Here is a 22491-nt window from a genome sequence, read left to right on the forward strand (position 1 = left end):
ATCTCGATATGTAAAAGCTAAACTACAACTATTACTACCCCTATACCCCCCACCATCACCACCACACTACATCTTTTATATGTCTGCCAATTCGGGGTGACTTTGTCCATCCCATCCCATCCCTCTATATTCCTTTTCTTGTTTAGAAAATTGAATTTACATTTTTTCTTTTGTAAAACTAAAATGTTTTAATGTTAGAGATTATGCATATGTATGCACATAGATGCACCTGGAAGCTCGGGTAAAGGGTAAAAAGCCAGATAACATATCACCTTAAATGCTGTAAAAGAAGGTGAAGAAGAGAATACTCACTATGTTGCACTTTGATATGTGATAAATGTAGAATAAATAATGCAAAAGCAAACCAAACCTTTCAAATGACAAATGTATCTCTGTTTCTCATTGGTGTGAAATTTGGCAACATGGCCGCATTTTAGATTATTTGTTTTTTTTTTTTCTTGATTTCCTTCTCTCAATATATTTTTCTTTTTTTTTACTACTACAAATTTCATTCACGTGTAAAACGGCATTTCCGGCTGCAATCAAACGCAAAGTGAAGCCCAAAAACCCTAGTAAAACGAGCCAAGACATGGTAGGTAGGAGAAGTAGAGAGAAGGGGCAAGGTAGGATAGGTAGGTAAGAGAGGGAATACCCAAAGAAGCCAGTGAAAAACTGGCACACGTTAAGTGACGACCAAAACGGCGACGACTACAACGACGACGTCGTCTTTGGAGAAGTTGGAGCAAAAGAAGGCGGCGTTGGGTTTAGGCACAAGGAAGTACCCAAAGAACGATGAACACAAGACGCAGAGAAAGAGACGGAGAGAGAGAAGGGAGGGTAGGGTAGATAGGCCCTAAGCATGAGAAGCAAAACTCTAGGTCTGACTTAAAGTAGAAGCTCTATCCTCCACCTTCCCTGCCCCCACCAAAAATAAAAAGAATAGAGTCGTTGACGTTTTGGATTGGCCTTTTTTTTCTCTCTCTCTCTTCGTTCTTTCTTTCTACTGTTGTACTTTTTAAAGCAATCATCATCATCATTGCAGCAGCAGCGGTAGAAATATTAATATATAGACCTGGGCACCTAGGCCACACCGAAATGCAATCAAGCGTTAAATTTAAGTACCAAATGTCGAACTTGTTAGGTGCAGAGAGAGAGAGAGAGAGAGTGAGAGTGAGAGAATACCTAAGCCTAGGCTAGGTTTTGTTTATGGCGCAAAGGAAAAACAGAAAAACAACAGGAGAGCAGGTGAAGGTTTTTACGGAAGGAAGTTTTGCCTGGTGCCTGATGATGTTGGCATAGCTGGGAGGGCAGGATGGAAAAGGGGGCAAGCCTTTTAGGAGAAACTTGCCAACTTGTGTAAACGAATTTCTAATACATAGTAAAAATGGTATTACCCAGGTCTTTTAGCAATAAGAAAAAAAATCAAGAAAAAACTCCCCAAAAGTAGTCTACAGTTTTTGCAAAGTCTCTAAAGATCTTTTGAAATTTATTTCAAATGGTTAAAAATGCTCATGAAAGTGTTATATACTTTTTTATGCTAGAAATTTATATAATTTGGATCACTTGTAATCATCAGCATTATATATACACACATATATATATATATATATATCAGTTTCCTTGAACACACACATAAAATGTTTCTTTAGATAATCTCTCCTCCATCCTCCTGCCCCATCATACCCATATCTATATCCATCTACTCAATTCATTCTCATCGATGATTCCAAGAACCAAGAGCTGCCCCATCCCCTCCTTATTCACCATTCCCATATCAACAACAAGAGCCAAAACATTAAAACCAATTAATCCTAGGCAAACTTCTACGAATTTTTCTCACTGCAATGCAACGGTCAACGAACAAACAAACACATACACACACACACTTTTACTATATCGGCCCAGAAAGAGTTAAGAATGGTCAAAAAAGACGAAAAATATATATGCATATATATATATATATATATAGGTAGGTATACCCAGACACCTCCGCCCCCTCCGTCACCTTCGCTTCGTCTTTGACTCTTATTTTCGACTCAGGTTGCGCAGTCGCATAAGAAATATGCTTTAAAGAAAAGAAACCAAAATAAATAAAAAGAAAAACCGAATCGTCTTGGGTTTACTTTAAACTACCTGCAACTGGTTTTTAGAAGCAGGCAAAAGGCTTCGACTGACTACGACGATGACGACCAAGACCAATACCAAGACCAAGAAGAAGACGTCGGCAAACTACGTAGACGACGTTTTTGTTATTTTTTTTTGGTTGGTTGGTTGGTGTGTAAAAACCTTTTTGCTGCCTTTTGCCTGCATATATAAAACTTGCTTCCTGCACGACTTCATGTGGTCGGTTGGTCGGTCGGTCGGTTGGCCTGAGCATTGGACAGTAGTAGTAGTCTCTTACTCCTTCAGCATCTTCATCCTCTCAATCGTTCTACAACCGAACTGAACCGTTCATGGTGCTGGTGCTGGTGCTGGAGCTGGAGCTGGTGGTGGTGGCTGATGGTGCCTTTTGCAAGGTGTCGTCGTTGTCGTTTTAGACCTAGACTTTATCTTACGGCGCGTTGCCTGCCTGCCTGCCTAGGCTCACTCATTGAGTGACTTTGACTCTGAGTCTCTGGACTTTTCTCGCCCTATCTATCGGTCTCTCTCTTTCTCTATCTCTCTCTGTCTGTCGTTGATATTAAACACAGGACAACATGAAATGCGTTTTCGATTTTAAAGATATATATTAAAAGACTTTGTACTAAATTTATATATTGTGATATATATTTCATATAATTATGAAACGATAAGGATGAGAGTCCTGATGTTTTCAGGACTTTTGTTTGGAATTCTATTCTTCTATTCTGAAAATTGTGAAAAATGTTATTGAAAGTATAGCAAATGCAATATTTATCTATCCGTTTTAATACCTTAATTGACCAATGCTGTCTATGGGCAAGAAGATATCCCGTAACTAGTAACTGAGCAGGACATTAAATACTTTGAATTTCGCCTTTATTATTAGAGTAGTTTAAGGATATACTGTTAAAATTACTGGTTTGGCTAAAAAAGCAATTAGACCGCAAAAAATCGAGTTGAGTTGAGATTCAAATAACTTTGAAAAAGAAATCAAGTTAATTGCATTAAAAATTTTGATGAAAAACTATTAGTTTTTGTTTTTTGTCGCCTATTTTTGTTGTCTAGTGTTGTATTTCGGCTTTTGTTTGTTTTTCTATTGCATGGAGATGGCATGGGATGGCATGGGGCACATCCTTTTGCGCCCATTGCGCCTGTTATAATCTCAAAAGTCCAATGGCCTCATCTGCTTCTTCTATTCCATTTTCATCTTGTCGTTGTTGTTGTTGTTGTTGCTGTTGCTGTTGCTGTTGCTGTCGTTGTCGTGTCCCGCATTTTGAACTGATGTTTAATCGTTACGGTGTATATTCATTTTCGTTGACGCTTCCAAATTTTCACCACCGAAAATCAAATGTGCAAAAGTGCATTGGTTGTTGTTGTTGTTATTGTTGGTTTCTCTTAGTGATTATCGGTCTTCCCTTTTCATATGATGTGGAAAAACCAAAACCAAAACCTACCATCCAGCCAGCCAGTCATCCATCCATCTATCCATCCACTATTTTTATTTTGTCGCAGACGAACAGCTGCTGATGCTGCTGGGCTCTCTCTTTCTCTCTCCCTGTCTTTGTTTCTTTCTCTCTCTCTCCCTCTCTCTTTTTCTGCCTCTATATAAGTTGATGAGGTTTGCTGATGCTGCTGTCCCTTGGTTCTCCTGGTGGTTGGTTCTCGCTGGTTGAACAACCTTCGCCTGTTTTTAGATATTTTGTCTGGCCCGGCACACTCACACTTGCACACACACACATGGCCAGCCGCTTACAGGATATGCTTCTCAATTGTGAGTCCCGCATATGTTTTTGTTTCGTCGTCCGTCGCCCCTTTTTCGCTTCGTGTTTCGATTGAAGTGGCTCTAGGGGTAGAGGTAGGCAAGGAAGGGTGTAGGAAAAATGGTCTACGATGGCCTCTACACAATTTTTGCTGCATCCCTCTGTTAGGTCTCCGTCTCTCGTCTCTTTCTCCCCCTGTTCCTTGTGTGTGTGTGTTGACTGCAACAACGATAAAGTTTTTCCTGCGATGCGTTTGCTCGTTTTTCCTGCTTCACTTTTTGGTAAAAAATATTTTCATGTCTTAGGGTACATGTGTGTCTCTCTTTTCGCATGTGTATGTGTGTGTGTGTGTTTGACTTTGAAAGTGTTTGAATAATTATCCTGTTTTTCAGTTTGCCCAGAATTCAGGTCCTTAAATTTCCCAGAAAATATTCCTGGAGTATGAGTGAATGAACAAATGGGCAAAGAAAATTGGTTTATAAATTTTCCCAGACAATTTTTTGTTGGCTTCCTTCTTGTTTTTTTGAGCTTTACATTAATTGGGTTCAAATGTAAAATGGATTGAACGTCCATAACTGGTTTCTAGCTCTATAAAATAATTGAAAAGTAATATTTGGGCATTTATTTATTTGTTTTCATGTAAATTTGATAACAATAAACACTAAAATCAATTGACAATTGTCACTGAATGATTTTCCAATTGATTGAAATAGAAATGAAAATAAACATTGAAATGATATCTAAAAATGGTATTAAAGGGCAAAATTATTCAACTTTCATTACTTAATTTAACATTCCCAATTAAAAGTTTGAAAAGAAATTGTAACAACAACTTCTTAAACTATTTTTGTCAAATGATTCAAATAAATATCTTAGAAATGAATATTTATTGCGTTTAAAGTTAATTTTTTGATTATTTTGCCTTGAAGTTGAATCAGTTAGATTAATATTAACATTAACTTTTAATCAACTCTTAAACTTTAAAAGAAAGGACTATTTTTGTATTAATTTTGACAAAATTTCAAGTTAAAACATTTGAAAATTATATATTCTTCATAACAGTCTCATTATTTTCCATTGTATTGATGATATCCTTTAATATTTAGAAATTTAATATGCAAGAGTCCTTTTACCAATTAGTCTTTACATTTTTTTTTTGCCCCAAGCGTTTGTACAATATTTGACAGGATTCAGGATTGTCATAATTTTTCTTTGCTTTGGAAAATCTCATATTTAGCACAATGGTGGAAAGAGAGAAAATGGAAAAAAATGGTTTATACATTTTTCCACCCATTTTGTTGTTGTTGCTTTCTTTATTTCATTCTTATTGTTGTTGTTGTTGTTGTTGTTTTCGAGCCCCTGGCACGACGGCACAAGGCACTCAGCCGCAACGAGAGAATCGTGCGAGCGTTTAAAGCACACCGAGCAAAAGGTTTTCAAGCGGCCACAGAAGCAGAAGCAAGTCAAGACCATTGTCTGCTATTTATGCTAAATTGAGGGGGGGTCGGTGGGGGGTTACACAAAAAGCAAAACAAAAACAAAAAATCTTAATCTAACTTACAACTGTAAAAACGTCTGCCAAATGTAAATGAGCCCATCATGTGATATGAAGAATTAAAAGTAGGAAAGTCATTTTAAGGGCCACCTCCCTCGCTCCCTCCTCTTAACCCCCATTGTGAAGGCTCCATCTTTCAGTTAGATTAATTGGCATTAAATCAATACAAGAACACAGATTAAGCACTTTGCCCAGCAAAAAAGATCCATTATGAATTGAGAATCTAGAGGGCATCCGAAACACATGCAAAAATATTCAAAGGTAATTACACCTGACAATTTGACCAACTGACATCTATCGCCCAAAAATATGGAGGTGAAACTTATCCCAGGGAGGAACAGAAGGAATCCAGAGGGAATAATATAAAGGTGTAGGGAAAACTCAATCGAAATGTAAAAGTAAACTAGAAGTTTTTGTTCATATTTTTGGAAAACTTTTAAGATAACTAAACTAAAGCTTAGCACCATTTGGAAGTACTAATATTCTGAAATTGCCAGCAGCTACTTCAACTGGTTGGAAATTATAATTTGTGACACATTTTTATGCCCCAACTGGTTGGGAATTATAATTTGTAACACATTTTTTATAAAGCAGCAAATAGAAAAATTGAATTTATAAGAACTTTTTCACAAATCTATTGAGATTGGATAGTTTTGTAATGCATAAATTTTGAGGCCCGCACTTGCATCGACACAATTATAATATTCTTCAAGAAATGAAGTAACAGAGAGAGAGAGACAGATAGAGAGAGAGATAAAGAGACAGAAACGTAGTTTGACGCAAAACTTAATTAGTTTCTCCTACTCCCTTTCAATATACCTATATACACATATATACATATGTATATATATATATAGACACACCCAGTATGTATGAGAGTTACTTCTAGATGGGTTGGTTTTGGTATTTTTGTTTTTCCTCTTTGCCTTTTTTTTTGTTTTTGTTTTTTTCTTCTTTTCTTCACCCATAGTGGCTTCATTAGGTTTGGGTTCAAGTAGTTGACCGCCGCTTCGAGCCATGTCCAAGTTGTCTATTTCAGAGTTTTTCCAATGTACTTTACGAGCCAGAGTCAGAGCACTACGCTGCGCTTAGCTGAGCTGAGAGGCGGCAGCGGGGTTGGTACACACACACGATGATTTATTTGGCACACACAGAGTGTGTGTGTGTGTGAGTGTGAGGGAGACATAGACATAGACCATAGCAAAGTGACTCTAGAGGGGAGAACGCATGGTGCTACCTGCGCTGCGCTGCGCTGCGTTGCGTTGCGCTAGAGTAAAATGCATTTTACTTTTGGGTTCGTTGTAGGTCTTGAAGCTTTGGCACTTTGTTGACTATTATTTTTCATTTTAAACGCACACACAACTATGAAGTGCACGATGAGACGACGACGACGACGACGACGACGGGGTGAAGAGAGGGAGAAGAAAAAGATGTAGGGAAACAAATTTCCAAGTGAAAATTATTTCAACATACACACAACGAATAGAATTAGAAAGAGAGAGCGAGAGCGAGCGAGAGAGAGAGATACGAAATAAACCTCAAAGATACATTTTCGCTTCAGTTGAACCGTAGCAACGCAATTCAAGTGAACTAAGCTAGGCTATAGTAGAAATATAGTGTACTTATATACTATATATATATAGATATCATGTGAGGGCGAAATGAAGCTGTGTTTCATGTAGTTCTCTCTCTCTCTCTCTCTCTGTGTATGTGTATGTGTGTGTGCGTGTGCGTAAATTGTAGTCGAGGAAAATTGCGTGCGTAAATTCTTTGCACACAAAGTGTTTTTTGGCCAAGGATAAGAAGGGCAAAAGCAAAATGAAAGAAGGTGCTGGTGAAGGAGCAGCAGCAGCAGCAGCAGCATTTGGAAATGATATTTCTTTCTTTTTGTTCTGTTTCTACTACTCTACTACCTAAGACACATTTATACATACATACATACATATATATTTTGTATGTATGTGCCTACATCTCACTATAAGGCATACATTGTTGCCAAATTTCATGGCAGAAAGCAAAATGTCTCACTGATGCCGTTTTGCCAAATTAATTTGTTACAAAATATATTTCCATCATTTCGAGCAATTTATATACAAACTTTTTTTTGAGACTAACCAACAGTAGTACATACAAATAAAAACCTCTAAAGACGATTTAAGTTGCGTCTAAAACCTCCAAACGTTTAGGTAAAACATAATACCTAAACTCTACCGATTTTCAATCTAATTTCTTTATCTAAGTCTAAAAAGCTAATAAAATAATCAAATACATTCAAAACCAAAACCTCAAAAAGTCTATGGTCTCTTAAGTACATTTTATAGCAATTATCGTAATCTATCGAGAGAGAACATATCACTACACTACACTACACTATAACAACATTTTTGTCGACTTTCCTAACTTGTCATTGGCATTTAAACTAAAGGGAGGACAAATAAATCATTGGATAGTATTTTGCAATATGTCAGCTATGAGATTCGATCAATATCCTTATGTTTTTACTATCATCTGTTACATTAATCGGCTAAGAAACAAATGGGAATCCTCTTTTATAGATCACTGTAGGTGCAACAAACCAACAAAATAATCAATATGTTAGAGCCCCTAACTCATAGCTCAAACTTCTTTTGAAAAGTATCCTTTTTGAAGTATCCCCGCACCGATATGCCACACGAACGAATGGAGCATTGAAGTGGCGCCCCGACTAAACACTAACTAAAATTGAACTTTAACCATTTAGCGCGTTTAACATATCTTTCTAGCCTCAATAAAACGAAAACAACAAAGAAGAAACACCACAACGTGGTCATCGTGTTTAAGCGTTTCTATTTGCCGTCGCCGCAAAGTCGCCGACAAGGCATTAAAATTCTCCTACTTTAATTCTTGAAGAAAAAATAAAACGATAGTGCAGCGCATTGCATTTTCCACACAGAATCATCATCATGCTCATCATCCGCATCATCATCATCATCAACATTGGTGTTTGTCCACTAAACGCTTTTGACATTTCAATTAAAAATCCAACAGAAAGTCAGTCTAGTGCGCGTCTCGGTAATTGCTGCCAACTCTCGACCATATGACTATGCATTCACTAGTTGTTGGTTGTGGTTGGTTGTGCCTGTTCCCGGTGTGTTGTGGTGTGTCGTGTGTCCATTCTTAAATATTTGCACAAAATGAATGCAATTTGAACTTCAATTTTTAATTAGACCTTAACTGAACTGTGTAAGATCAGTCGGCCGCTGACCGACCTGGCGACACACCCAACAAGATGATGACGAAGACGATGGGGGAAAATGATGAAGTTGACGATGATGATGATTATGAGGATGAGGTAGTTCACCTCCATTCAATGGCCATGACATGGCTGCACACATTTTGTTTTATTGCGTTTTATCGTTCCCGTTTTCTTTCATGTTTTCATGTATATTTTGAGTCAGCTTCCATTGTCATCTGTCATTATTGATGTATGATCTTGATTTCCCCATTATACAAAGGATGGATACATGTGTATATATATACATATACACATTGTTGTCAAAAGGAGGAACTGAGTGAAATATGTAAATGCTTTACATTTTCTCTGGCTACCTTTGTTTCAGCGCTCGCTCAGCTCATTAATTTAAACGCAAAAAGAAACCTTGTGCTGCCGCCGCCGCCGCCTCACACAACAAAATCATTGAACTTATCCTGAAAACTAAAGCAGAGCACAGAAAAACGAAAAGGAAAAAAGGAGAGCAGGTGCAGGAAAAGGAATGATCTCAAATTACTCCAGAATGAGAGAGAGAGAAAGAACGGATCAATGGCATAACAGGATACACCGTTCAAGTACCTGCCCTAGTCCTTATTATGTACACAAGTGTCCTTTGAGGATCCTTTAAGCTGTCTCTTTTGATTTTGCAGCTGCCTTTTTGTTATGTTATGTTATATATGTACATATTGATTTTCATCTCTTCTGCCTTTTTTGCAAAAATTAAACCAAAAACAAAAAATACCTGGCAGATGGTCAAGATAATAGCTGATGATCATGTTGATGATGCTTTTTGGTACATTGACCTGATCAAACGAAACCAACACAAAAAAGGACCAAGTAGAAGTAGCAAGGAATACAGATCGTTTAGATTTCCATGTGGAACATTTTAGAATCTCTTTTTTTTTTTCGTTCTTCTTCATTTCTTTGTGCTAATCACTATCGTTTATTGCATAACCGAAACGACCATCAAAAATATTGCTCAAGGGGCGGTGGGGAGGAGGAGGCAAAAAGGAACGCAACATTGTAGTTGTTGTTGTTGTTTGTGGTGGTGGCACGCATGCCCAGAACAACTTGCTGCTACAGCACACACACACATGTGTGTGTGTATCGAGTACGTCTGGACAAACGTTCATTGCACCCAAAAAAAAAAAAAAACCAAAAAAAAAATAAAGAAGAATGAAATTTTTCGTTCATTATTATTGTTGTTGTTCTCGTACCTCTTCTTCTTCATCTTTGGTTTCTCCTTCGTCTTCTTCAAGAAAGAACCGGATGGTTGTGGTGCCCCATCCAAAAAAAAAACATAAGGTCCAGGCGGTTTCTCTGGACACAGGCGTTTCTCGTTCGTTTGTCGTCGTCGTCGTCGTCGTTCCACCACGTTTCTTCTTGTTTCTCCGTCTCCTCAATCCTCGTGTTCGTACGTTGTGGGGCAAGTTGCTTGTCTTGTGCCTTGTGCCTTGCGGGAGCTCTCCAACCTATCCCAAGTTGAGTTTTGACACGCATCAAGCCAATGCTTGGACTTGCATAAGGCTCATCCTCATCCCCATCCTCGCTTGCTATCTCTCTCTCTCTCTCTCCCTCCTTCTGTCTCTCCTTGAGGCAAAAGCGCAGTTTAAATATTTTTAATTGAACTTTGCCAACCAGCGGATGAACCAACCAACCAACTAACTTGTTGGCCCAAACCACAAAGAACACCAAGGTGCTGATATATGGAGGGAGGGTAGTGGTGGTGGTGGTAAGGGATTGATGGTGGTGGGGCAAGCTGCTTGCGGTTATTGATTAGATAGATATCAGGACCCAAACTACAGTTAGCATATAATTTGCCTTGTTAGATGACTCACAGCAGACATCATAGACAGAGAGACCAAGAGGGTCGAGCTAATTAAGAGGAATTTCTTTCTCCCTCTGGCTCTGTATCGCTTAATAAATATTAGGGTTGGCAAATAATTATAGGTTATATGGCTAACATACGATTCATGTAGGAAATAGAAACACACACACACACACACATGCACACACAAACCATCTTGAAGTTGAGGATGCGAATATTGAAGCATTGTTTGCTCATGAATTTCATATAATTGGTCGGAATAACAAGTGCAAGCAACATTTATGAAGGTTATTTGAGTTAGTGAATAATAAACGAACAAAGAAGGGAAAGGATCGGTATCTAGAGACGTAGAAACGCACCAATACCCAAAACTAGTTGGGAATCACAACTAAATGAACTCAATTTTCTTTGTAAGATTAAGCTCGAGGCAACTAACTTTAAGAAAATCGAAATTTATACCGATAATCATCAAACAAACAATATGTAATTTAATTGAAATTCACTTTTAACCTTTTATTAATAATTAACAAATTAAATGAAACTGCAACTAATGTATTTTCTTTCTTTCTTTCTACTTTTAGGTAAGTTTCCTATGAGTTTTTATACCCTAAAATGTTTGCCATGTAAGTTTAAAAAACATAAACCACCTAAATAAATTATGCTAGACTTAATGGTAAATAATAATTGATAAGTTTCGCTTAAACCGCCCACTGTGCCCACTAGAGAGAGAGAAAGATAGAGACGGGGCAGAGATCTAGCTCTTCTCCTTACCCTCTGCTAACACCTTTGTCTTTTCCTTTTTTAATAAGCCTATCACTGACATTAGACATGATCATAAAACTCATTCAACGACAGCAAGAAAATGCATTAAATTTATATGTGTGTTCTTTTCAAACATAAAAATTAAAGTTTCTTCAAATACCAAAACCAAGACAAAGATGATGAAAAGAAGAAAAAAACAAATACATGTAAATGGAAATTGGAATTTGAATCTGCTTCTTCTAGAAGTAGAAGTGTCGACAATGTTAAAGTGCTGAGATGAGACGAGATGAGATGGGATGAGATGCATTGGTAGTTTCAAGGGTCAAATTTCACATGTGTGTGTAAAGTGAGGGAGGATTAGGAGAAGTGGCAGGATGAAGTGCCCTGTTGCCCTGCTGCTACTGCTACTGCCGTGGCGGAATGGGTAAAAGAACAAATGCTTATGGAATGCATGTAGAGCAGTAAAAATAGCGCGGACAATGAGAGTCATAGAGAGAGAGAGAGAGCACAAAAAAGAAATCAATAAAGAAAGTAATTTGAAACGTGGACAACAACGTTGGACTTGGACGACTATGTCGACTATGCAGGACAAGCTTTTCTCTCTCTCCTTACTCCCTTCTAATCCTCTGCTTTTCTCCACTCTTTGGGCATGGCCTGTTGTGTGGGTGTGGGTCAGTTTGGGGCCAAAAGGCAATTTATCTAATGGTAATATTGTATGGTTATAAAACAATATTGGCAAAAGGCGAGGCAGGCAGTACACACACACATACACACAGAGTGAGAGAGAGAGAGAGAGAGAGAGAGAGAGAGGGAGTGGGCGGGCCAAGAATTTTAGTTACTTGGTCAGTTTTCTTTAATTAAAATAGCAAAAATTTACAGCTAACGAACAAAAAAATTCTGAAATGCCAGCTAATTACCAAGAGAAACCATAAAGCCAAAAAAAAAAAAAAAAATAAAAAGAATTTGGAAAGGGATTGGAAAAATGTGTTGAAACATTAGTAAAAACAATGTTTTCAATCAGATTAGGTTAAAACTAATTATTTGTATTTATTTTTGTATAATTTTAAAATGAAGAATGTTTGGGAATTCGCAACTTAGTTTACTTTCTCTGGAAGGATTTTTTCTTTACTTTTTAAAGTGTCATATATCCTTTTTTTCCATTACATTAAATTAGACTAGAGATGAAAAGTTAGTGCTAGGTGATTTAATGCATTGTTGAGGACCGGAAACAGGCAGAGAACAAAACAAAAAAAAAAAAAACAACTTCAATGAGAAAACTTGTTTACTTGTGTGTTTGTTGTTGTTGCTGTTGTTGTTGTTATTTGCTTTTGATTTCCTCATGATATTTGCTAAATTTAAATTGCTTCACGACATTGATTTGTCATCGCTTTCTCGGTAAGAGCCGGAGAGTGTTTTTGCTGCTGCTGGCCGTGCCGGTTGCCTCTCATCAAATCAAACGAAACGTAATCCCAAGGCGACTTTTGAGTCATTTCATTTGCTGACTGCTGCTGCTTTTGACTTCTTTTTTTTTGCTGTTTGTAGTTGTTGTTTATTTTCCTCCTCTTCTTCTTCTCGCATCTCTCTCTCTCTCTCTCTCTCGGTCTTTTTCTCTACTATGACTTCTTTGACTTTTCGACTTTGTCTCGGTTTTTACAGTTTCCGTTAATGTTCTTTTTGGTATTTATCCAGCTGTTAATTGTGAGCTGATGTTGATGCCTCTCCCAGCCCCAGCCGCAGCCCCCGTCCCCGCCCCCGCCCCTGCCTTTGCCGTTGCCAGTCAGCCAGGGAACAGTTCCCCCCCCATCAGCAAACTGCGCCGCATCTCTTGAGTTTACTTTTGGGGGCACTTTTTAACTATTTTTATATCTTTGTGAGGGGTCGCTTTCATTTGCTCTCTCCCCCTCTCCCTCTCTCTCTAGCGTGCTTGTGTGGTTTTCCAGCAGCAGGCAAAGTTTGATGACCTTCATGGAAAACCGACTGTGTCCCCTCTTTTTCTTTATATGGTTCGCCCTTTTCTGATTCTATATTTTATATGAGAACATAGAGTCTCAAAATTGACAAATACCCTGCAACTTCTTCGGCATTCCAACGGATAGCAAGGGAAGAGGATCAAAATGGTCCAACAGATGGCCCAACATTCGACCTTATTTGGGAGGGGCTTACATAGGGCAGGGTATTAGAATTTGTGTAAAGATTTTCTATATCGTGATTTAAATTTCTCAATTGAAAATTGTGTTATTAATTTGACAAAAAAAAAAGAAAAACCACACACACACACAGAGACATGCACACAAAGAAAAGATACATTTTATCCGGTATTTGTTGATCCTCCTACTCTTTCATCTTCATTTCTATACCCTCCAATCCCCTTTTGTGTGTAACAATGCACAATAAGAAATGGGAAAAACATGGAAACAACAAAAGCAATAATCCCTTTTTCTCTCTTTCTCTCTTTGTGTTGCCATATTATTACTTTTTACCTCGTGGCAACCTGCTGAGAATTTCAAATATTTTTTTGTTTTCTTGATTTTTTTGCAGCAGCAATTTTCTCATTCTTTTTATTTTGTGTTTCGTTATATATATATATATATTTTTTTTTTCTTTCCCTACTGTAATGTTATTCCTGGAAAGGAATTTGTCATGGTTTTTGTTTCTGTGCACCGGCTGGACTAAGTAAAGCGTCCCAGCCTGGGGAGGGGGGAAGTAGTAAGGAGACAAGGATATGAACAAAAATTTCCTTACATATTAAATGATGAAAGCAATTCTTGGACACTTGCTAACCAATTTTTTTTCACTGTAATCCCATTTGAAGATGACAAGTATTTCATATTTGAATCATAAACTAAATCAAATATTTGTGAATTACAATTATTGTTCTTGTTGTTGTTTTCTATACAATTTCACATTTTCAGACCAAGTGAATATTGAGTTATTCATTCAACATTTGTGTTTATATACAGCAAAGATTAATTAATGCTAAGAACTTGACAAGAAACTGCAAATATTTCATATTGATTTTACAAAATAATAAAGAAAATAACAACATTTTTTTATAGTTGTTGAAAATTGCATTTAAAACATATTAATAAATGTTAAACGATCACTTAAAGATGTTTTAAAAAAAAAACGAAAAGTACTAAACTTTAATATTCTTGAACGTTTTTCAAAGCGAGCAAACATCCGTTTAAGAGGTGGCAGAGTAGGAGGAGCAATGGAGGCGTGACTGAGTCAGCTGACTATACTCAAAGTGCGAAGAAAACTCCTTATGGAAACTCATTAAACAAAGTACACTTGAACGCTTTGGCCATAGATGAAGCCAACACAGCAAAGCACAACAAAACACACACTGACTGACTACCACTATATTCCCCTGTCTTCACACACACCCCCACTGCCTGCCCCGCCCTCTCACCTGGACAAACATCGTCTTTTATTCTACATCGTCTCCCTCCTTCCTCTTTGCCATCTTTTCTGCTGCTAGCCTTTTGTGTTTTGGCCATTATTTTGCGCTTTTCTATGCCAGCGAAAAGACGACGACGACGACTTATTACAGCTATATATATGATGATGATGAGTAGTAGTGGAAAAAGTTTGCATTTCAGTTTCACACCTTGTTTTTCAGCACCATAAACATTAAAACAAAACAAAAAAAAAATTAACAAAAAATTACATTGAAATTTGCAAAAATAAAAATAAAACAAAAAAACGGAACGAAAAATCTTAAAAGCGCTCTTTAACAACAAACAACTGCAGCAGCAGGTGAAATAGACTATAAGAAGAAGAAACTGAAAAAATGTGTAGCACAGTTTTTAGCGTCATGACATGCAAACTACAGCAAAACAAAGTAGAAAAAGGCCAAAAGCCTCAACACGATGAATAAGACCATACATATTGTTTTAGACCCACACTCTACAGTCTACACTGAACTAAATTTGTGTAAGAAACTATAATTACTGGCCATAAGAATATTAACATTAAATCATGGGTGAAACATGTTGAAATTAAAGTCTATCTGTTTTGAATCTAATTGGATTTTAATTAATGCTTTATTTGTCAGTCAATTTAATTGACTTTGCTTTGTAATTCAGGAAATATAATACATTACAATCAATTAGTCGAAAGTCGAAAGGGAATATATTAAATTCCCCAAAATACTAAACCTTTTTGAAGTTCACAAATTGCTTTGTTTTGCATTCCATAAAAGGAATAAGAGAAATTCCAATTGAAATTTGTGTTTGCTATTTCTGTACGTGTATGGTGTGTGTGTGTGTGTGTTTTCTTTTGGTGCTTGCTATATCGTTCGCATGTGTTTTTGCTTGTTAAACATTTTGTTGGCGCCTTGATGCATGCTAGACTTAATTTTTGTTCTTCCCCTTTCTTTCCCCTCCCAACATACACACACTCACACACACACACACAGTTCATTTCGTTGCTTGTTGCATATCTGTCTGTGATACGCCTCCTATGATAGTTGAGCAAATGTGTCTTGTTGTTGTTGTTTTTTTTAATTGAAGCGAATTCATAGAATTCATTTTCTAGTCAAATAAAATTTTTGGCAAAACTTTCAATTCATTTTTCCCCTCGGAAACTGCTTAAACTATCTATCTCTATACATTTCTCATGGTGTCCTTTTTCTTCTTCTGCTTCTTCTTTTTCTTGTGTGTCCTGTTCGTGTCTCATTCCCGTTTCACTTGTGTCGGTAAGGCTGTGCGCCACGCCCATTTGCAAAGAGGGAAATAAAAATTATGCACATAAATTCAGACGCTTTTGTGTGGAGGAGAGTCGTAAACATTTGCGACGTTATTTCGTTTTCTTGTTGTTTTTTTTTCTTTTAGCTCGGCATTGAATGGCCATAGAATTTTCCTTCATGTTTTCCTTACAGTTTTTGCCCCCCAACCCCTCTCCCCTCGAAATTCATCCCACATACTCCTCTTCACTCATTCAATTTAGGTTTTGTTTTGCTTACTCATTGCCCTGGCATTTGAAACGCCTTTGTTGGATTTTCTAATGGTCTTTCCCAGAGTCATGTTTTTTATATTCTTCTTCTTTTGCTGTTTATGTTTCTTTCCGTTTTGTTTTGTTTCATGCACTCCTTGCCACACCCCCACCAGCCCCCCCCAAACATTATCCTGTTGTGGCATGCGTCTCGTTGCCTCCTTCTATTTTTGCGAAAATAAATTGCTTAAACTTTTTTGTTGGACTAAATTTGCACAATTTTTTAAACTTTTTGTTGTTGTTGTCAAACTTTTGGAGGAGGCGTAGTAGATCATGTGTGTCTGTCTGTGTGTGTGTGTGTCTTTCTGCTTTTGGGGTGTGGCACATTTAAGGTTTAGAAATTTATTCACAAAAAGAGCGCAAGAGAAAGCGAGAAAACAAACCAAAAAAAAAAAGGTGAACAAATATACATAGACATCTAAAAAGTAATGGCAAATAAAGAGAATAAAACCTTGGACCTATAGCAGTTCGATTTTCCAAGATTTTGGGCATAAAAACTAAAAGACTGAAACAGTTTTTATGGAATTTTAACAATTTCATTATTGTTGAAACCTCAGAATTTCAAGATAGAAAAAACAGTTTTGGATTTAAAAAATTCACATATCACTTAAAATGGGAACATTTCTGAGTCGATATAATATGTTTTCAAGTCTATCAAAGACAAATTTGGAGTGGTTGGGTTTAATTTTTCATTCTAGCCTGTGTTCCCAAAAGAAATTTTCAATTTAAATCATTTAAAAATTGAAAAAAAGATGTCCACTCAGTCATAGTGTGGGAAAACTTTATTAGAGTCGACGAAAAGTCTGCAGTTTTTCATCTCTTTGAAAAATTGATTAACTCAAGTGGCTTATTGATAGGAAATATATTTACAATTATATAAAATCAGTTGGAAATTGCCTTTGGGTAGGACCTAAAGAAAGATTTTGTTTATTTTTTTGCCTATGAAAGAAGTTTTACTTATTCAAAAGCTACAAACTGATTTTCATAAGCAAATGTAGTGAAAATACAAATGTAAAATATGATAATGGAAATGAAATGAAAATATAATTGACATTTTTTTTTTTGTCAAGTGTTGGCCCAAAAGGAATAAAAGTTGAATTTCAATTTTCCAAAAAGGAAGTTTGAAGAGTCATCTTGTATGTACATTGAAAAAGTTAATGTAATAAATGTTGTTAGATTGCTATTTGGGAACTCTCTCTCTCTCTCTATCTGCCTCTCTTAACATACAGATAAATTTAATTTTGCGCATTTTAATCAATTCGCCAAAAACCAACAACAAAAAGAGTTAACAATAAAAAGGAAAACGTAGCAACCAACCGGACAACCAGCCAACCGACCATCCAACCAGCTCGTCTTTTGCATCATCATCTCTTGGGGGGAGATTCTGGACCGCAGGCACAAAAGAGCCGAGCAACAACAGAACGACAGACAGACAGACAGAAGCGGAATAAAAACTGCAAAGCAAAAAAAAATAAATACGAAATATATTTATTTTCAACTTTTATTCATGCTAACCTCCTCCTCCCTCGCCTCTTTCCATGCCCTCCAACCACTTTACTGTGTGCCGAAGGTTTTCCTCGGTTTTTGTTATCTGCTGCCACACAATTTTCACCAAATGCGAAATACGGAAAAATAATTTCGACTCCGCACATCTCCTCGGATTGCGGTTGAGCTGGATATATGTATACATACATAAGGAGACAAGCAGTCGAATAGTAAAAGGGGGGAATGAGGGGGAGGAGGGGGTTAGGGGCAAACCAGGGAACCAAGAGAAAGGGTATGGAAACTTTTGCATATTGTAAAAACCGTCGCTTAAAATTAAACAAAACAAAGTTCGAGGTGAATTTCTCAAAGATGAGAAACGAGAGAGAAAAAGAGGAAGAGTGAGGAGAGGGCGAAAGAATCTCGGTAAAAGTCAAGCCGGAAACTCCCTGGGACACATGGTCACCCAAACTTACTATTTCTCCCGTCTCTCTCTTCTCCCAATCACCCTTGAGAAACGTAATCTACCAACTACTCGAGCGGCATAAATTTTTCCCTCATAGGGGGGAAAGAAAAACAGCCAAATATCCACCAGGCGACTTGTGCAACATCCCAAAAGTTATAGAGCAAAACTGAAAATGGCAGAGAAAAAGAGAAAGAGAGAGAGCAAGCGAATCTGTTACATCACAAAATGCAGAAGAAGCGGGGGCGTTGGTGGCAGCAGTCAACGAAGGAAGATTGTTGGAATATTGAAGCTGGCATAAATAATTCTACTCCAGCCACTGAACTTGGCGACTTGGCCTGCATAAGTAATAAAACTACAAACAAAAACAAAAACGACAGAAACGACAAAAAAGAAAGAAAAATATATAAAACAAAAAAAGAAAGAAAATAAAAGAAGCGCACTTGGAAATTGTAATTTGCTCATAAAAATAGTTGCGCTCAAGTAATTTTAACGATTATGATCTTAATCAAGTTATTGGGTCATAAGACATCCAAAACAGTTGCTCAAGCGCCCGGAGAGAGAGAGAGAGAAGAGACAAATTAAAAACTAAAGACTGACTTGAAGAGAACAAAAATCTGAAAAATAAAGAATCAAGCACCTAAAATTTAAATAATAATTATCAAAGTTATTCATGAAATCAAACAAAGAGGTTTTTTTCTTTTTGAACAGTTATTAAATCGATGTTTTTTACGGTTCATTATTATATTTTGCAATCAAAATTTGTAATCCTGGTAAAGAGTAAAAGTAAAAGTTCTGATTTTGTTTTTGGCAAATTTTATTCCTAATACTTTTGTGTTCTTTCACCGAGCCCAGCTTAATTTTATGAAACAAATTTTGTATATGTATTGTAAGTGTGTTTAGACTTTCATCTTATAACCATCTCGTCCCTTCCTCTTGCTCTACGATTGGTCGTTACGTAGATTTTGGCAATTTCCATGCTAAATACTTTTAAAATCTGTTTTAACCTTACCAACACCGACGATGGCTAGAGTAAATCTCTTTACCCCAAACCTAAACAACATCATGGGACTGTAAAGCGCTTAAAAGTAGGCAACATAGTTTGTCCCTTTGTTGTCCCGACAGACCGACCTAGCGAGCTACCAAAAACGACCAACATACACACACACACACATAGACACATAGACACACACGCTCTGCTGTATGCGTAACATAAAATTAGCCACAGGATTTTGCGAAAAAGGACCACCGAAAAATGCGCGCGTCATTCACATGCGAGAAAACGTAGAGATGTGTATGCGTGTAAGTGTGTGTGTTTGATGGGGGGCGGAAGGGCGTGTATATATGGGGGTCGCACAAAGGACAAACGAATGGAGCAGCAGCAGCAGCAGCAGCCGAGAGTGACGAAGGCAACCGAAAAAAGGGTGGCAATTGGTGGGTAACGACGGCAACGACAACGACAACGACGACAAGAAGAACTAAGGCGCGCGTGGAATACACGTGGATAGGTGAAAGGAAGCGGAAAGAAACGCTGTGGCCAGACGGGAATGAGGGGCGAACAGATTTGGATTGAAACTTGTGGCGGAATGAAGGCGGATTGAGGGAGGGTTGGGGTGCCAAGAGGTGGCCTGTTCAAATTTAACCGCTTATAGCACCCTCACACTACAACCATCTTCTTTCAGCTTGTGTCCTTGTTACATTTTCTCGCACCCTCTGAGTAGATTTTCATGTCTCTTAGTCTCTCTCTCTCTTTCGCGCTCTCTGTGTGTTTGTGTGAGTGTGTGTGTGGTGAAAATTCCCAGGCAAACAGCCAGTAAAAGTTGAAGCAAAAAAAAAAAAAAAGTCAAGTCAACACCCAAGACCAGAATCAGAATCGTTTTCTCTGAACATTGAGATTTTCTTATTTTTCGTTTCGTTACGATTTTTCGATATTTCCTTCATCTTCTTTTTCTCGTCCTTTTTGGCAACGATTTGTTGTTATTGTTGTTATTATTGGATAGAGGAAATTTTAAACTATCACATTAAATTGATTTGATTGATTTATTTAATGGAAAATATATATTTTAACCATTTCTTTTCCCCCTCAATCAGGGAAAATTTATGGATTACATTTAAAAAGTAAATCTAATGCAAGTCATTATAACTTTTTAAGGGATTTTGATTTTTAAAGTCGATTATTAAATATGAAAAATGTAATTTTGTGTTACTAGTTTAGATTTTGATTCGTTTACTTAATCTAAATTGATTTTTAGTTGACTGTGTATGAAAACTCAGTGTCTTTGCATTTTATTTTGTTGGCCTTGGCTTATCGCTCTAGACTAGCTGACAAACAGCTGTTCAAACAAGCTTCCGGGCTAACACCAGCAACCACAACACGCACACACACACACATTTACCGGAAACAACAATTTTTAACTTGGGCAGGAAAAATGTGAAAATCAAATAAGAAGCTGACGAAAAGGCACATAGATTCAGTGGTAAATGGTGAGACTCTCTGCTCTGAGACCCGAGACTCAAATCAAATTTTAACAAATCAGCATTCAACCTAGTTCATACGTCAGTCAGTCATTCAGTCAGTCAGTCATTCAGTCAGTTAGTCAGTTTTGTGTGTTGTCCTTCAAGCGTTTTTTCAACATGCTCATGCATATTTACACACAGAAACGGAAAAAAATATATATATTCCCACTGCTAAGAGGCATATGCCACGCCTTCTCTCGTGGGAGCAAAACGGTTGTCTTCCTCCCTCAACTCTCCCCCCGCGTTTATGTCTCTCTCTCTCTCTCTCTCTTATTCTCTCTGTGGTTTTTGTGCATTGCATAAATTTTCAGCGCATTTCTTTGTGTACCCTTGCCCAAATGAAGAAAGCAGTAGTCTTAAGCCATCATTGTAGATCAAGAATCATTAATCAAGCTCAAGAATATCTAATTAGTAGATAGTATTTAAATAAATCAAAATAAATGGATTAAAAATTATGGAAAAGTAAGGAGTCAGATAGAGACAGAAGATAAAATCAACACACAAATGTTAAAAACAAAAGTAAATTGAAGATAATATTAGAATTCAAAATAAGAAATCGGAAAAAGATGACATCTAAAATCCATAAGATAGAAAAAAAAGAGATAGAAGATAAAATCTGAATGCAGAAGTTAAAAAACAAAAGGTAAAATCCAGAATTCGAAATAAATAAGATGCAAAGAGCAGGAAAGAGTTTAGAATCGCTGGTAAATGATTTTCATCTTAGGTAAACATAGAGTATTATAATATTTGGCTATGCCGAAACCTTTTTTTTTTTGTTCTTTGTCCCCCCATTTCAATTGAATTGAAGTCACTTGAGACCATTTTAAGTGTTTGCTGAAATTTTTATATTTCCCTTTTGACAATATTTTTTGTTTCCCCCCCTCCTCTCCCGTTTCTTTTGTATTTTTACTCTTTGTCCTGACGAAGTCACTTGAGATTTCAGTTTTGAAATACAAATTTCCAGATTTCTAATTATTAATATTTTTTTCGTTTCGTTTTGTTCTATTCTCTTTCTAGGTAAGTTTTTTCAAAAATATCCAAAGTCCAGCGAAATTCATGGATCAGTGGCTAAAGTTGAAACATAAAAAAAAAGTGGGAAATACAAATATATGTACATATATGTATATATCTATAAAGTAGTAAGTTAAAGTTGAATACACTCACACAGTCGTCTCCCCCTCCCCATTGTTGTATGCGTGTGTGTCTCATTAAAATTATATGAGATAGTCCAATGAAGATGGAAGTGGTGGGGTGGAGTAGAGTTGCCTCTATAACCACAATAAAAAGTTGGAAAATTTATTTCGAGCGTTGACTTTTACGGGCTGTTGAATCAGCACCAGCAACAGCAGCAACAACAACAACCAAACATTAGCCACAACTATAACAACAAAATGTTCAGTTATCTTTTATCTATGCAAAATTTGTTGGCCATAAAATGCAGAAAAGAGCTGCAGCCGAGAAACGGCTTGCAACTAATCACTACCTGAAACACACGCCCTCCCTCCGTTCCCTGTTCCCTGCCATCCACCGACCGCCCCCAGCGCCCACATCATAACAAAGTCAGAGAAAAAATAGCTTAGGATAGCTTTTTTTCTTCTCTTCTTTTGGTGTATTTCTTATTGCAGAAGCAAATAGACAGAGAGAGAGAGAGAGGAGGAGGAGGAGGAGTGTAATCTAACCAACCATTTGGCTTAATTTGCCTGCCACCCCCCCACCCACACCCTCGTCACTGCGTTCTTCGTTCTTGTCGCCAAATAG

At 37.1% G+C, this 22491-nt stretch overlaps 1 protein-coding gene across 1 annotated transcript in view; it reads left to right on the forward strand.

The window, feature by feature from the left end:
* LOC6645711 (serine/threonine-protein kinase NLK2) overlaps positions 1 to 22491 on the forward strand; it is a 74200-nt gene that overhangs the window by 763 nt on the left and 50946 nt on the right.

Source organism: Drosophila willistoni (genome assembly GCF_018902025.1).
Source record: "Drosophila willistoni isolate 14030-0811.24 chromosome XR unlocalized genomic scaffold, UCI_dwil_1.1 Seg8, whole genome shotgun sequence".
Lineage (NCBI taxonomy): Eukaryota > Metazoa > Arthropoda > Insecta > Diptera > Drosophilidae > Drosophila > Drosophila willistoni.